The following is a 15,777-nucleotide window of genomic DNA, read 5'->3' as shown; positions in this document are numbered from 1 at the left end:
AGGGCTTGATCAAGGGCAATGCAACTGATAGGAATTACTGAAACCAAAATGAATACTGAACATGATAGTGGGACAAGAAGAAAGTAAAAGGAAATAAAGGAAAGAACTACAAGGCAAAGGGCATTTATAGAGGTTTAAATCCAGGCATGTACATATAGAAAAATATTTATATATGACAATAGGGAAATAGATCTATGTACATATATTTATAGGTTTAGTATTAAGGTAGCAGATGGACATTGGGCCTCGACTCAAGTATTCCCTCATGCAAGAACACTTTGTTCTAATAACCTGGCATTCCGTGATGCTCACCTTCCTGACACGGTCACTGAAGACAAAATGGGTGCAAATGTGGTGAAGAGAGCTGATGGTGGCCAGCTGTCTTAAAGGCTTGAAAATAAACAAGCGGCCATCTAGCTCAGAAGCAACAAAGTCCAAGTGTTGATAGAATCAGGTATCAGGCATCCAAGCCCCAGAACAAAAAAATCATATCATTATGAATGAGGGGGAGTGCAGAGTGGAGACCCAAAGTCCATCTGTAGGCAATTGGACATCCCCTTTCAGAAGGGTGGTGGGGAGGAGATGAGCCAGTCAGGGTGCAGAATAGCACCGAGGAAACACACAACTTTCCTCTAGTTCTTCAATGCTTCCTCCCACCCACCCACCATTGTGACTCTGATTCTACTTTATAAATCTGGCTAGACTAGAGCATATACACTGGTACAGATAAGAGTTGGAAACATGGGAAACCCAGGACAAATAAGCCCCTCAGGACCAATATTGAGAGTAGCAATACCAGGAGGGTAAGGGGAAGGTGGATAAGCAAAAGTGAAGAAAGGGGGAACTGATCATAATGATCTACATATAACCCCCTCCCTACAGGATGGGAGGGTGAAGAAAAAATGAGAACCTGATGCCAAGGGCTCAAGTAGAAAGAAAACATTTTGAAGAGGTTGATGGCAATAAATATACAAATGTACTTGACACAATGGATGGATGGATTGTGATATGAGTTGTATGAGCCACCAATAAAATGTTGGGTTTTTTAAAAAATAAAGACGAAGTCACCTAAGGCCTTGTAATGATCACCATCTGATGGCAACTGTTTTCCCACATGCCCCTCGGGCCTTGGATTCTATGGGTCACACCCTCCTTGAAATTCCTGTTTTCTTAGGGCTACAGCAGGGTGGCCTCTTACTTCTGTTCCTTCCTCTCTCCCCACTTCTCTCTAGCCTTCCGTGCTAGTTTTGAACTTCTCCTCTCCTCACCCACCAGTGGATGTTTTCCAAAACACTGTCCTTGCCTCTCTTCTCCTTCTTACTCTCTTGCTTCTTTGACTCCCTTCTATACTCACAGCTTAAATGGATGACCTGCCTTTGTATCTCTGTCACAATCCCAGTCTCCTCTCTCTGACAGGCCAGGCTGCATTTCTAATCTCCATCTGGAGGCTCAACTTCTTCTGGAGGCTCCACAAGTTTCCAAAGCAGCTCAAACATGGCCCCACAAGTCGTATTTCACATGGCAGAGCCTCAATGACTGCTGATCAATGGAACTGTAATTTTTTTTCTGCAAGAACTACCAGGTTAGATGAGGAATCATCCTTCATAGCTCAGTGAATATAAAAAATTAGCAAGAAATATGTACTGGAAACATGAATCAGATAGAGGAGAGAAGAGTGCATGTTTTATGTCTGCTGCATAATGATTAACCAAGACACGATTTCATGTATTGCTGATGCATTCATTTCGATTTGTGTTGATGGTTTCAAAGGTGCCTCTATAGTTTACCCTATTCTGGACATCTCTCAATCTCTAGTTTATCTCTTAAGGGTCTCCTGTTATATCTGTAGATAAAAGTTTAGAGAGACCTTCTTTTTTAAGCAATATCTTTGAAACTGATTTATATTCTTTGTTTAGGGTTATGTACAGTGGATCAGAACCTTTATACTAGTGATCCAATTACAAGGGGGTATACCCCCCTAAAATTGATTTTTTTCAAAGCTCTGCATCTATTTATTTATTTATTTGCAAAAACAACCTTATCGCCTTCAAAGTACTCTCCATTACACTTAATACATTTGTCAAATCCATGATTCTATTCTTGGAAACATTTTTCAAACTCATCTCAGATGGTTGACAGCACCTCGATCATTTTACTTCACCTCTTCTATATTCTAAAATTGCTGTCCTTTGTGTCCCTCTTCATTCTCAGAAACAAAAAGAAGTCGCACAGAGTGAGATCAGATGAGTATGGTGCATGGGCCAAGAGAGGCATGCTGTTTTTTTGCCAGAAACCAGTGCATTGAGATGGCTGCGTGAGCAGGTACATAGTCATGGTGGTAAAACCAGTCCCTCTTCTGCCACAAATCAGACCTTTGTTGTTACACACTGTTACACTATCTTTTCAGCACCTCTAAACAGAAAGCTTGATTAAGAGTCTGACCTAAATGCACTACTAGTATACATTTTTGTCTGTTTGGGAAGTTGACGGATGTCCAGAATGAAGTTTGTCATCAATCAACATTTCACCTTTTTTGAAACTACAAAACCACTGGTACATTTTTCCCCCAATACTGCTGTCCTTGTAAGCTGTGTTCAATATCACAACAGTTCCTGCACCATTTTCCCCCTGCAGGCAACAAAATTTCACAACCGCACACTATTCTCTTAATTTGGCCATCACACAAAAATGACGTTCAAGTTAAACTGCTGTTATGAAAAGAAAAAAATCACTGTGTCCAGGGAGAATCTTCCCAGGCAATGCCACTGGGTACACTAATTCAGAGAGAATTGCTTGATGCTTGCCTAGCTGGAAAAATGCTTATTAAGAAAGAAAGCTCCCCCTAGCAGAGCTTTCTTCCATTTGGGGGTGGGGGTTACCCCCTTGTATAGTTTGGTAGTAAAGCAAGTTGTATGAGGGCAGATTTGAAACCATTTGGAAATGTCACTTTTTGCCATTGAACATAATTGGAGTGAGAGCTTCAGGCAAAATAAACTTATCCAAAGCAATGCCAACCAAAACCAACAGGAGATCGTCCTGTTTATAAAATGCCCGAGAAGGGAAAGTACTTGTTCTTGCTTCATAACATCCTGGGAATTAACTAAGTACTATGGATTCTAGAACCGAATGAAAGGGACTTAAATTCCATGCAGAAATATTTCAATGAGTTTTGGTCTCATAATCAAAGGAGCTGTTCCAGAACTTTTGAATTAAGATGGTCCTCACAGTCACTTCCTGTTGAAATAAAGACTGATGAAACAGACCCAAAAAAATGTCGTATAGGTTTGTTAGGAAGCTATTATTCTCTCCACACAGACCAGGAGAAAACCACCTGGAGGACTGTATGAATCATATGTCCTATCACATACTAGGCCCACTCACTGTGCAAATGAAAGAGTAAAAAAGAGTCAAAGAAATGGGCATCCAGAATAAACCAGGTTATCAAGTGCATGGGGAAGGGCATGGTTGGGGGCTCTAGTCAGTGAGAAGAAGATTCTCTCCCAAGTGGGCATACATTTAATTTCTCCACTGAAAACTTAAGATTTCTGTGTAAGTAAAAAATGTCACTAAGTATTACAGCTTGGTGTAAATGAAACAGAAGTCTGGGGAATAGAAATAATTTGTTCAATTTTTCACAGCTTTGTTCCGAGTAATGCCCCACTTGAACTCTTAAGCCCATTGCCATCAGGTTGATTACAATTCATAGCAACTCACGCTCTCTCTCTCTGTAGAGAGAGTAGAACTCTCTTTGGGTTTCTGAGACTTGAAATCTTTACAAGAATAGACAGTCTCATTTTTCTGATCTTGTGGTTAACAGCTCAGTCCACTAAGTTCCAAGGGCTCTAGGCATCAAAATTCTGCTCCTCAAAATCGCACACCTGTAGGTAAAAACTCTGGAACAACTATAACATGCTAGATTCAAGGTGTTATTATGATTCATATTATCAAATTAATATTGCATACTCAGAATTATTAAGGATTCCTTTTACTATGATTGTGTTTGGCTTATGTAACCTTAACTGACTTCTCTAGTAGGAGAAACAATATATCTTTTAGAATTGTTTATGGCTCTTGTCTTTTTAAATATTAGACAATCATAAAAGAATACATTTTTCCTCTTTGGCGGTAATGTAAGGAACCCTGATGGTTTAGTGACTTAGACTTTGGGCTGGTAACAAGAAAATCAGCAGTTCAAAATCATCAGTCACTCTGTGGGAGAAAAATGAGGCTTTATACTCCTATAAAGCTTGATAGTTTCAGAAACCCACAGGGGCTCTTCCACTCTGTGCTATCTGGTCACCAGGAGTCAGAACTGACTTAGTGACAGTGACTTTGGTTTTTGGTGATCAAGTATGTTTCTTTTCTTCAAACTCTACTTGTGTATAGATATAATGACATCAAAGAGATTCATATCAAATTAATTGGTTTATTGCTCACTCTCTTTTCCAAAACACAATAACCTCAACCCCTGAAATACATAGTGAACTTGGGCCTGAGTCCACTGAAAGATTGGCAAAGAGCAGAGGTGGAATTCTGGTGGACACACACACAGATTAATCCCAAAGAGGGCAATAGTTCTTCCAGGGTTTGCACGAGTAGAGTAGGGATTAAAAGGGGAATTAAAACATCTAGGGATGACAAGAAGAAGAAATAAGCAAACTCAGGAATCAAAAAAGAAAAAAACTTTTGTCCAGAAAGGAGCCCTTCAAAATATATATGTGGGATAGAGATTTTTCAGAATGGAACAAATGAGGAGAAGAAGCAAGATAGAGAAATAGGGCACAGCAAGAGTTTCAACAAAGACCCACTGACTTTGAAAGAATTAATTAATGTCCATTTTGAAGTTGGTCTTTCTCTTCCATCCAAATTCTTTCCTTTGGAAATACTTGTTTTTTTTATGAGGGGAACCCCCGCTCCCCTCGCTAAAAAGGGGAAAAAGCTATGCTGGGTGAAGCTTTAATAAAATGTCTTTTCCCCACCTAGGCAGGTATCTAGCAAATTGCTCTGAGCGAGTGCACCCAGTGGCGTCACCTGGGAAGGTTCTCTCTGGTCACAGTGAATTTTTTCGTAAAAGCAGTTTTGCTCAGACCTCATTTTTTTGTGTGTGATGGCCAATTTAAGGGAACAGCCTGCAGCTGTGAAATCTTGTTTCCTTCTTGGTGCAGAATGCTGCAGAAATTGTTGGGATGTTGAACACAGCTTACAAAGACAGCAGTATGGAAATAAACTCAAGTGTACGAGTGGTGTTCTCATTTCAAAAAAGGTGAAATGTCGATTGACAGCAAATCTTATTCTGGACGTCTGTCAACTTCCTGAATGGACAAAAATGTGGACAAAATCCATGCACTTGTGCTCAAAGACTGACAACAGACCATTGTTGGGGAAGTTATCTGGACTAACTTGGAGCTCAGCTCAGCAAATTTTATCAGAAGATTTGGGAATGAGAAGAACAGATGGGGGAATGGTTTTGCCACCATGATAATGCATTTGCTCATGTAGCCATCTCAGTGCACCAGTTTTGGACAAAAAACAGCATGCCTCTCTTGCTCCATGCACCTTACTCACCTGATCTTGCTCTGTGTGACTTCTTTTTGTTTATGTAAATGAAGAGGGATATGAAAGGATAGAAATTGGACAACGTGAAAGAGGTGAAGAATAAACCGAGGGAGGTGCTGTCAGCCATCCAAATAGATAAGTTTGAAAATTTTTCCAAGAATGGAATTGCAAATTTGATAAATGTATTAAGTGTAATGGAGAGTATTTTGAAGGTGCTGATATTGTTTTGTAAAAATAAAAAAATTAAAATGCAAAGCGTTGAAAAAAATCTGGTTTGGGGGGGGTACCCCCTCATATACTACATCTCCAAATACACAGGGAGGGGTACTTAGTAGCAAACTCTTGAGGGGGAAAAAGGGGCAAATCTCCTTTGACAAGAAAGTGATTCCAGGTGGGGAGAAGGAGAGAAGAGCTAAAGGGAGCCAACAGTGCCCCTCTGGAATAGCTAAAGTTAGAGCAAACGTGCTACCTATCGACAATCCAATGTCCTAACAGGGAAAGTGGTTGCTTGCTTCTGCTAATTCCAACGTACCTGAGAGTTAAGCAAGTACATTGGGGTAAAAAGCATCCAAGTCCAAGATCAGATTGTCTCAGAAGATAAGGAATCTGCAGAGCTTCAGAATTAAGCCTGGAGGTGGCATCGCTGGCTCTGCCATCCGCCTACGTAGCTTGGGAAGATACCTATTGAAAGGTTTTAACAACTTAAAGCATGCTTAAACGAGTCATCGATAATTTTAATGTAATCATGACTCCAGTATACCTGTTTTTCAAGGGTTTGGTACTTACTATTCAGTCGTTGGAAATTTTTTGGACTTGACATGTTCCCTTAAATCTCAATAAAATGTTTTTTTTCTTGTTCTAATAAATACATTAAAGAGACTCATTGGCACCATGTTGATGCTCTCAGCTTCTAAACCAAAGCTCAGTGGTTCAAACCCATCAGCTAATCCATGAGAGAAATATGTGGCAGTGTGTTCCCATAGAGATTAAACCAAACTCGCTGGTGTGAAATCCATACTGATTCACAAGGACCCCATCTGGGTGTCCAAGACTGTAACTGTCTATGGGAGTAGAAAGCCCAGTCTTTCTCCTGTGGAGCTGCTGGTGGTTTCAAACTGCCAACCATACGAATCACAGTCCAGTGTATAACCACTATACCACCAGGGCTCACAGTCTGGAAAACTCTCTGAAGCAGTTTTACTTTGCTCTAAAGGGTTGCAATGTCAGAATCAACTGGATGAGAATGGGTTTGGGTTTCTTTGTGTGGGGGGTGGTGGCTGGGGTTAATAAATGTATGACTCCATACTAATACTGTTTAAAAGAGATATAGTGAGAGCCACATATATAATTTCAACTTTTCTAGTAACCATACTGAACTTTTTTATAGATGAAATTAATTTGAACAATATCATCTATGTAATTATATATCCAAAAATAATATTATTTCAACATGCAATGAACATACAAATATTAATGAGACCTTTTACAATCCTTTTTTCCCACTAAGCCTTTGAAAGATGGTATATTGTACACTTACAGCCCATCTCACTTCAGACCCTCACATTCCAAGTGCCTGATAGCCATATGAGGCTAATGGCTACCATAACACTGAGTCCAACTTCTTTCCTTTAGTTGAGTTGGAAACCCAGAAAGTTTGTGTTTGGTGGAGGCTCATACCCAAACTGAACTAGTTCCAGAAGATGTTTTAATATCGAAGGGAGCTTGAGGGCGTAGTGAACAGGAGAGTGAAAGGAAAAGTATCTAATCATCATGGATTGAATCCTGCCCCTCACAGGGCTATGTGAAAGCCCAAACTCCAGCTTCTCTAAAGATACCTTCCCTTGGTAAACTGAGTCTTCTTTTGTTATGTTAGCAAGGACTTGCCAGAGTAACAAACTACTCACACACAGGGGGAAGAGCAGGAGGATGCCTCCAGAGGACCCCTTTACAAGAAGTCTACGTACAGGAACACCGCGGAGGATTCCTGACGACAGGCCGGCCGAAGAAAATGACACAACCAAGACCCTACATGGGATTTTGAGCCTCCGGACCTGTGAGAAATACGTTCTTTTCCCTTAAACCACACACGGTTGTCGTACTGTTTTTGTTGTCATGACAGCACTAGAAAAATAGGTAATACATTTCTGTGATGATCTACATTTTAAGATGACTTATGTAGTATGAAAATAGTCTCTAGCTTTAAGTTAGCTTCACAAAAATCATTTTATATTTTCATCATTCTGATGTTTTAATGCTGTTAATTGCTTGCACAATTCCCATGTTGATAATATTTACTTAGAAGTTTAGAAATGTCCCCAAGTTTAAAAAAAGCAACTAAGTGAACTGTGGTCATAGATGTTGAAGGAAAAGTGTTTTTGCCTCTTAGCAAAATCTTTCACATTTTTGACAAATAGCCATAATCCTTAGAGACTCTTCGTTTGCATTCTGCATTTCATCTCAGACAGAACAACAGAAAACCTAATTTAGATACACTTCCCTTTACTAATAAGCTTTTCTGAAGTAGTTGTAAGTATGTTGACGTCCCCACCCTTTGTTTTATCCCCTGGGTGAGTGCCTAACCACAATGAGGCCATAATTGGAGAACATAGGAGGATTGAATGGAAAATGTCATGAATGTTGTTAATAAAGTCCCAGTGACATAAAAGATTCATTCATTCGTTCTGTTGGCAATCAAGCTCACCACGTCCAGGGCACATTGTAGAGACTGACTCGAAAGGCAGATAAAAGGCATTTTTGAATATTTTAATTTTAAAATGAAATAGCAAACGATGTAAATCTCAGGGTCGGAGTTGCCAAAGTGCATTCGGTCTTCCTTTATGTATACAGCTGCAGGGGGAATAAAAGATTTTGACCACAGAAGAGTTTCTTTCCATTTCCTAGTTATCTCAATCCCTGCTAAATCCTCCCTCGGTTATAAATTAGCCTCTGCACATTATAGTGAATTTGATTCAGTGGTCACAAAACGGAAATAAAACTGCATATCCCCTTACTCATCCAAACAATTCTAAAAGTTATTTATTTAACTGATATAAAATGGTCTTGATTTTCAAAGTTGGTTTCTACTAGGTCAAATCATAATTGTTATTTTTGGATTGCACAAAAAGTAGAAAGGCATAAACCAGGCCCATCTATAGGTAGATAAGATATTTCTAACACTGTAAAAATTTATCTGAGTGTTGAGCTTTACTTCATTAATTTTCAATAGAAGACGAAAGAGAAGACCTCTTGTGTGTAAGTGCCTGAAATTCTCCTTGGGTCTCATATTCCTAAAACAATACTTCAACTCAAATTGTACTCAAGCAGTGCTTACCATATGATAAATCAGTTGCTGTTGACTTAACTCCCACTCACAGAAGTCCATGCATGGCAGAGTAAAACTGTGCTTCGTTGGGTTTTCAATTGCTGCTGTTTCTGAAATAGATTGTCAGCCCTTTCTTCCAATTTCTAACCTTTCCATTAGCAACCAAATGCTTTAAATATTTACACCATATAAATGGATACCTGATAACTACTTCTCCAACAGAACTGAAAAACGAACTGAGCACAGCTAATGGAAATATCGCGATTTTAGAGACCGATCGGTGTTTGTTTCTAAGTTCAAAAAAGGGCTCAGAACAGTCACTAGGCAAGAAAGCGTCCATCAAATCAGACCTGAACAACTTGACCAATTTACCTGAAGAGTTGATTCTTTTAAAAAATTTTTCCAGCCAACCATATCAATGGTTATTCATAGGCATTCCAATGCAATGCATATTTAAAAGAAAACTAAATCTGCCTTCTACTTTTAATAGCTCACTGACTTCCAGAGTAAGGTAGGCTTCCTCTAGGCCACAAGAACAACTTCCAAATAAATCAGCCACCAAAACCACCACTACGAGGTAGTACCTAACTTCTTAAAAATGGTATGTTTACAGGAATAGACATCACTAATGAATGGCAATGGCAAGCTGTTCTATAATAACTTTGAGTTGTGGTTATATTCTTGAAGAATCACCAATGGAGAGAGACTTTCTCTCATAAGCAGAAGTACCTAAATTTACCTCCCTGTAATTTTTTGACCACAGATCTGTCTTGGAAGAAGGAAGCTATTGTCATCATTGGGGGTTGAGGTAAAAGACCAGTTTGTCATATTCATATTTCAAACGGAGATTGCTGAAAGACAGATCAATAATATACCAGTAAAATAGCTCATATTTAATATGTATTTTTTGTTTCCAGGGCTAATTTTTTTAGTAAACAGTTGTGCAACAGATCTAAAGATAACCTATTGTTAATGAAAGTAGAGAAAGGCTGCATCCTCAGTCCTCACTGGTGGAAATGGAACAGAAAGGTTTCCACCTTCATAGCAACGGAGATGAGCTATGCTATTGACCTTCTCTGGCACAGCAATTGTAGGGGGCTTGGGGTGGTTTTTAAAAATGTACAAGTCCAGTTAACAGTTTTAATGTACTTCATAATGTGCTGGGGAAATTTTAATGTACTTCATAATGTGCTGGGGAAACTTCCAAGTAATTTTGGAAGTTGAAAAACATTATCTGTAGCAGCAAAGCTGGCCCAAGGCTCACCAATCATTGATGAATACTTACCATACAATAGTAAAATGAATAATTTCAATGAAATGAACACATCCAAAAGCTTGCCTTTATGCATTTGCAGATTAAATTCTCGTAATGGGAAATTGTGCAGAGAGGAAAAGTTCTCTTTGGAAATGAAGTTCACATAATTTGAAATTTTAATTCAAAGAGACCGGAAGGTCAGATAGATTTGGGTTAGAACCCCAAATCTGTCACTCTTGCGCTATGTACCTGGGAAGTTCATTAAGCTCACTGAGCCATCGTTTCGTTTCTTTCTTTCTTCATCCAGAAAATGAAGACGATCATCACGGTCGCCATCAGAATGATGCTAATGGTTCCAACCTTTCAAGGTTACAAGGATTAAATGAGATGAAATATGAAATTTTGCTACAAATATGATGATCAACAGGTGTTTAGGAAACTTTCTTTTCTCCTTTAAAGACATTCTAAGATTATAGTGCATTTCTCTTAAAATTAGCAGGATATCATTGAATACTTATTCGACCAAATGCCTTGAGAGGTAAGGAGGAGTAAGATCTTTGTAGGAAAACAAGACGAACACATCTATCTTATGCATTTGATGTACAGTAGCCCCTTATGTGAGTTGGAATTGAATATGCCAGTGAGTTTGTGTGTGTGTGTTGTGGGGGGGGCGGGGTTACATGGTTGTTATCCCATAGGCAGCCTCTTAACTTTAATACAAGTTCTAACACAGGATAACTAGAGCCCCAAATAACAAATTCTCTCTACAAAACTATGTAAAAGTTGTATACAATGTAAATTTTTTAAAATCATTTTATTGGGAGCTCATACAACGCTTATCACAATCCATACAAACATCCATTGTGCCTACAATGTAAATTTTACTGAAACTTTGTGCGCAGTTCAACCAACTTACATGGAGTAGATTCTGACTCATAGTGACTCTGTATGGGGTTTTTGAGGCTATAAATCTTACAGGGACAGCTTCATCTCTCTCCCACAGAGCAACTTGTGGATTTGAACAGCCGACCTGAGGTTGGAGTTCAACACTTAACTGACAGTACCACCAATGCAGATGGAAGAGAGGGATGTAATTGTGTAACACACTGAAAACAATCTTGAGATAGAACAAATATAAATCATTTAACTACTAATTGAAAGGCTGAAGCTTCAGACTCCCCTTGCAATATGATCTGGCATACAGTACGGTTACACTCTGTACACCTGGGGTCGTCATGTGTGAGTATAGATGACACCAACTAAGAGACATGGGGGACAAACCTAGGTCCAGGAAATAAAATAATTATTATTATAATAGCATCCATAAATTCTCTTTGAACCCGTCTATTTCCCCCTCCCAAAATCTTTTTTAGATACTAGTTATTAGATCGCTCCTCTTCCAGAACCCCTTCTCTATATATACTACCTTCAGAGTCTGTACCGTCCCAAACAAACAATTCAGCTGTGATTCCAAAGTGGTAAACATCATACAACAAAACCTGCACCAAGCTTGTACAAGTAACCTGAATTAAACAGGTCACATTTTCTTGCAAGCCCATTAAATGATTATCTGTAGTTATGAAAGCAGCAGTCATGAGATCAAAGGATATATTGCATTAGATGAATCTGTTGCACAAAACCTCTAAAGTGTTGACAAGCAAGGATGTTACTTTGAGGACTAAGGTGCACCTGACCCAAGCCATGGTATTTGCAACTGCCCCATATGCATGTGAAAATTGGACAGTGAATAAAGGAAAATTGAAGAATAGATGTATTTGTATTATGGGCTATCAACGAATATTGAACGTACCATGAATTGCCAGAAAAACTAACAAACAAATAAATCTGTCTTGGAAGACGTACTTTAGAAGAAAGGTTTCGGGAGACTTCTCTCACATTTTTTGGACATATTATCAGGAGAGGCCAGTCCCTGGAAAATAACATCATGCTTGTAAAGCAGAAGGACAGCGAAAAAGAGGAAGTTCTTCGGCAAGATGGACTGAAACAGAGGCTGCAACAATTTTGAGGAGGGTGCAGAACTACATAGTGTTTCGTTCTGTTGTGCACAGGGTCACTGGGAGTCAGAACTGACCCCGGCACCTAGCAACAACTGTGGTTTTCCCAATATGTTCCTTGGGATGAGGACGTTATCCCTCAATCCAAATGGCTTATGTGTTATTCACCTTATAGAAAACAAGTATTTCTGGCTTGTGGGTTTCAGGAGGGAAATCTTTGACTAAGAAAAAGAAATCAGATTTTCTCCAAATATTTTATTATACATAAGGCAAGTGCCACGGACAATACACTTGTATAAGACAGTGTAGGGGAGATTTACTAATGCAGGCATCCCCCAGATTATAAACATCTGACTTGGTGCACCCCGTAGTTATGAACCAAATCTTGTAAATCCTACTATATTAAAAATTGAAGGTACAGATCATGGTTCTGAGTAACAAATGGATACTACTTTGTGATGTGTATTGGATCATCATTATTATTGTATTATTATTTGAAAGATGTTTAGTGTATCTGGTATGTTATCTTTAGTATTTTTATATGTATTGAAAGGTACACTATATACTACAGTACAAGACAAACATTTGACTGATATTAGATATGATTTGTACCTAGTTGTTTTGACTCATGTACATGTTCAATGTGAAGATAGATTTATGAATGAAATAGTTCATAATTCAGGAACTGCATGCAATCTGTTTGTGATTTTCTCTGTGATAGTCAATTAAGGAATTCCTCTAAAATGGAATTTATTGCAAAATATTGTTATGACTAGCTCATGTTTGGGGAAGAAAGGGAAAAAAGACAGTTAATACTTGTTGGTTTAGAATGGACTAATTTAAGTGAATCAAATGTATCTTTGTATTGATCAATGAGACCACTTTGAAATGTTCCAACTTGCTGGTGTTTGCTGCTCTAGACAATATTAGGTAATTGCTTGAAAGGGGAACCTGGATCCATAAGTAATAGCATGTACAAGGACTCTGAGACAGAAGAGGCCATGGTATGAGTTTAAGGTTTCGGATATGTTCAAAGTGATGGGCTACCTATTTGTCTGATGGTTGGAGATACTGTCCTAGAGGTCAAGAAGCAAAGGGTATCTTGGGTAATAATCTCCTCCCCCTTCTCTGGGTAGGTCTTGATAAAATAACCCAGGAAGAGATGAATTCCATTTTTGATACAATTTCCAGGGATAAATGGCCCAGGTAGGCAGTGCCTGCTTGCTGAAAATCAAGAGCCAGGAGTTCTCAAAAAGACTTAAGCAGTAACTTATGCTGTCTTAATTAACATTCTCTATTTTTTTCTCTCTGGGTTCTAATATCCATTGAAATGCCTGTACAGGCCTCAGGGGAAAATTTTGCGATTAAAGGGTTTATTAAGGAAATTATCAAGTTGTAATGCCAATGAGAAATGCTCATGGTTGAGTTGCTTATCAAGACATGTTACAAATTTCTTTCAGGTCTGTTAATAAATGCCTAAAGAGTCCTACCACCCACTGTAAGCCACATCCTGAAGGCATTCAGCTCAAGCTCCATTAAGTCAGCAAACCCAGCTCCCTGAATTAAGTGCTCAAAGTACCCCATTCTAGTAAGCCTCAGCCCAAAGACACTCCACTTCCATGTGTCAGCAAACTCAGCTTCCCCAATTAAGCACCCAGAGGCACCCCACTCTGCAAGCCAATCTCCTGACAAAAAAGCACTCAGCTTGACTTGCTCAGTAGTTTGGGAAGTCCACCACTACGTCCCAAACTCTGACACCTGGTTCTGCTGCTGTACCTCTGCTATTATAGCTGTCTTCTGGATCCAGGAGGTTCACTATGCAGGGATCTCAGGTCCAGAGGATGCACTCCATTACCGGCTCTTCTTGGTAATGAAATTCCCTCCTCCTGCCTCTCAAAAAGCTCATTTTACACACATCAGGATGGCACTCCATGGAATCCTGTTTAAATTTATTCACAGGTGCATGGTATCAGTATCTTCCCCTACCTTCTTACCAGACCCATGAGGGTAAAGGTCATTTGGGAGTTAGAGACTGTGGCTAAAAGAAACACATCAAAGAATTCACTGCCCCTGCATAAGCTGTGTAATAATGTAAGAGGTTGTAGTATGGCAATCTTTCTACTCTAGGTTCATAGGTATAGTCTGTAGCCACTGGAATTCCATGAAAAGTTAAATGAAGTGATGGAATTATGGGCTTTGTTGTTATTGCTGCTGCTGATGATGGTGATTTTTTGTGATGGCTTTAACATTTTCTACAAGACAACTCACGAGAAGGAGAGAAGGAGGTCAGGAGACCCAATGCTGAAGGTTTGGTAGTGTTGGAGAAAACAACGAAAATTCAAATATTGGGGTTGCCTTGAACAAGGTTTCAAAATAATTTGCTGATTAATCAACTATAGAGAAAGAAGTGAAAAAGGGAAGAACAAAATATTACTATGATGTTGACCTCAAGCCACATAGATAACAGTAATGCTGTTTATAGAAATGGGGAATTTGAGATGAGACTCAATTTGAGGTTGAGGTTAGACAAAATTAGTCATTAAAGAAATACTTAAGACCTGCCAATCACTGGGTAATGTGCCAGGGACACAGAAGTAGGCAACTTGGTGTGATTTTTGTCTTCATGGAACTCACAGGCTGAGGGGAAGCCAGGCTATAAATAATTGCAGATAGTGAATTAAAGAGCAATTGGTATACTATGTTCCATAGGATTGCTCAATAGGTTCATATTCAGGAAAGTTTGAGCCCCCATTGTTTTGAAATGACTTCAAAATGGAGACCTGCCAAGGTCCGGGGTTCTCAGACATTAGAAATCACCCTGCATTCATAGCCGCCGAATCCACAATAGTCAAAAGATGGACTCAACCTTACTTTCCATCAATTGATAAATGGATACATAAAATGTGGTATATCCATATAAAAGCCATGTATTCATCTATAAAAGGGGGTGAATTTCTGATTCATGCTAGTCCATGGATGAACCTTGATAACATTACCTTAGTGAAAGAAGTCAACCACGAAGACCACATATTATGATTCCCCTTATGTTAAGTGTCCAGAATACGTAAATCTATCAAAGTAGACATTAAATTAGTCATTTCATATAGCTGGGGAGATAGGGAGATTGGGAGCTGATAGCCAAGGAGTATGAAGTTTCTTATTTGGGTGATAAAAATGTTTTGAAATTGATTGTGGTGATGATTGTACAACCCTGTGACTATTCTAAAAGCCAGTGCATTGAATTGTACACTTAATGGGTGAATTGTCTGCTATATGAATTATATCAAAATCCAGTATGCTTTTTAATCACTCCAAATGGCAGAAGTGGGTTATTCATTGGGCTGGCAACCTGCAGAAGAGCAGTTGGAAATCACCAGCCCCCTGTGGGAGAAAGATGGGACTTTGTACTCTCATAAACATTTGCAGTCTCAAAAATCCACAAGCCAATTCTCCTCCGTCCTGCAGGGTCCCTGTGAGTCAGAATGAACTCAATGACAGCGAGTTTGAGCTCGATTTGGCAGAATATAAAGGTGAGTTCTAGATGGGAAAAGATGTGTAAACCAAGGGAGTTCAATCTACTCCCACAAAGAGTATCTGAACCCTCAGGGGTGTTCTATTCTGCTTGTAGG

Source organism: Echinops telfairi, unplaced genomic scaffold, assembly GCF_000313985.2.
Source record: "Echinops telfairi isolate 266 unplaced genomic scaffold, ASM31398v2 ScPeMD7_70;HRSCAF=299, whole genome shotgun sequence".
Taxonomy (NCBI): domain Eukaryota; kingdom Metazoa; phylum Chordata; class Mammalia; order Afrosoricida; family Tenrecidae; genus Echinops; species Echinops telfairi.
This window is presented reverse-complemented; position numbering follows the sequence as displayed.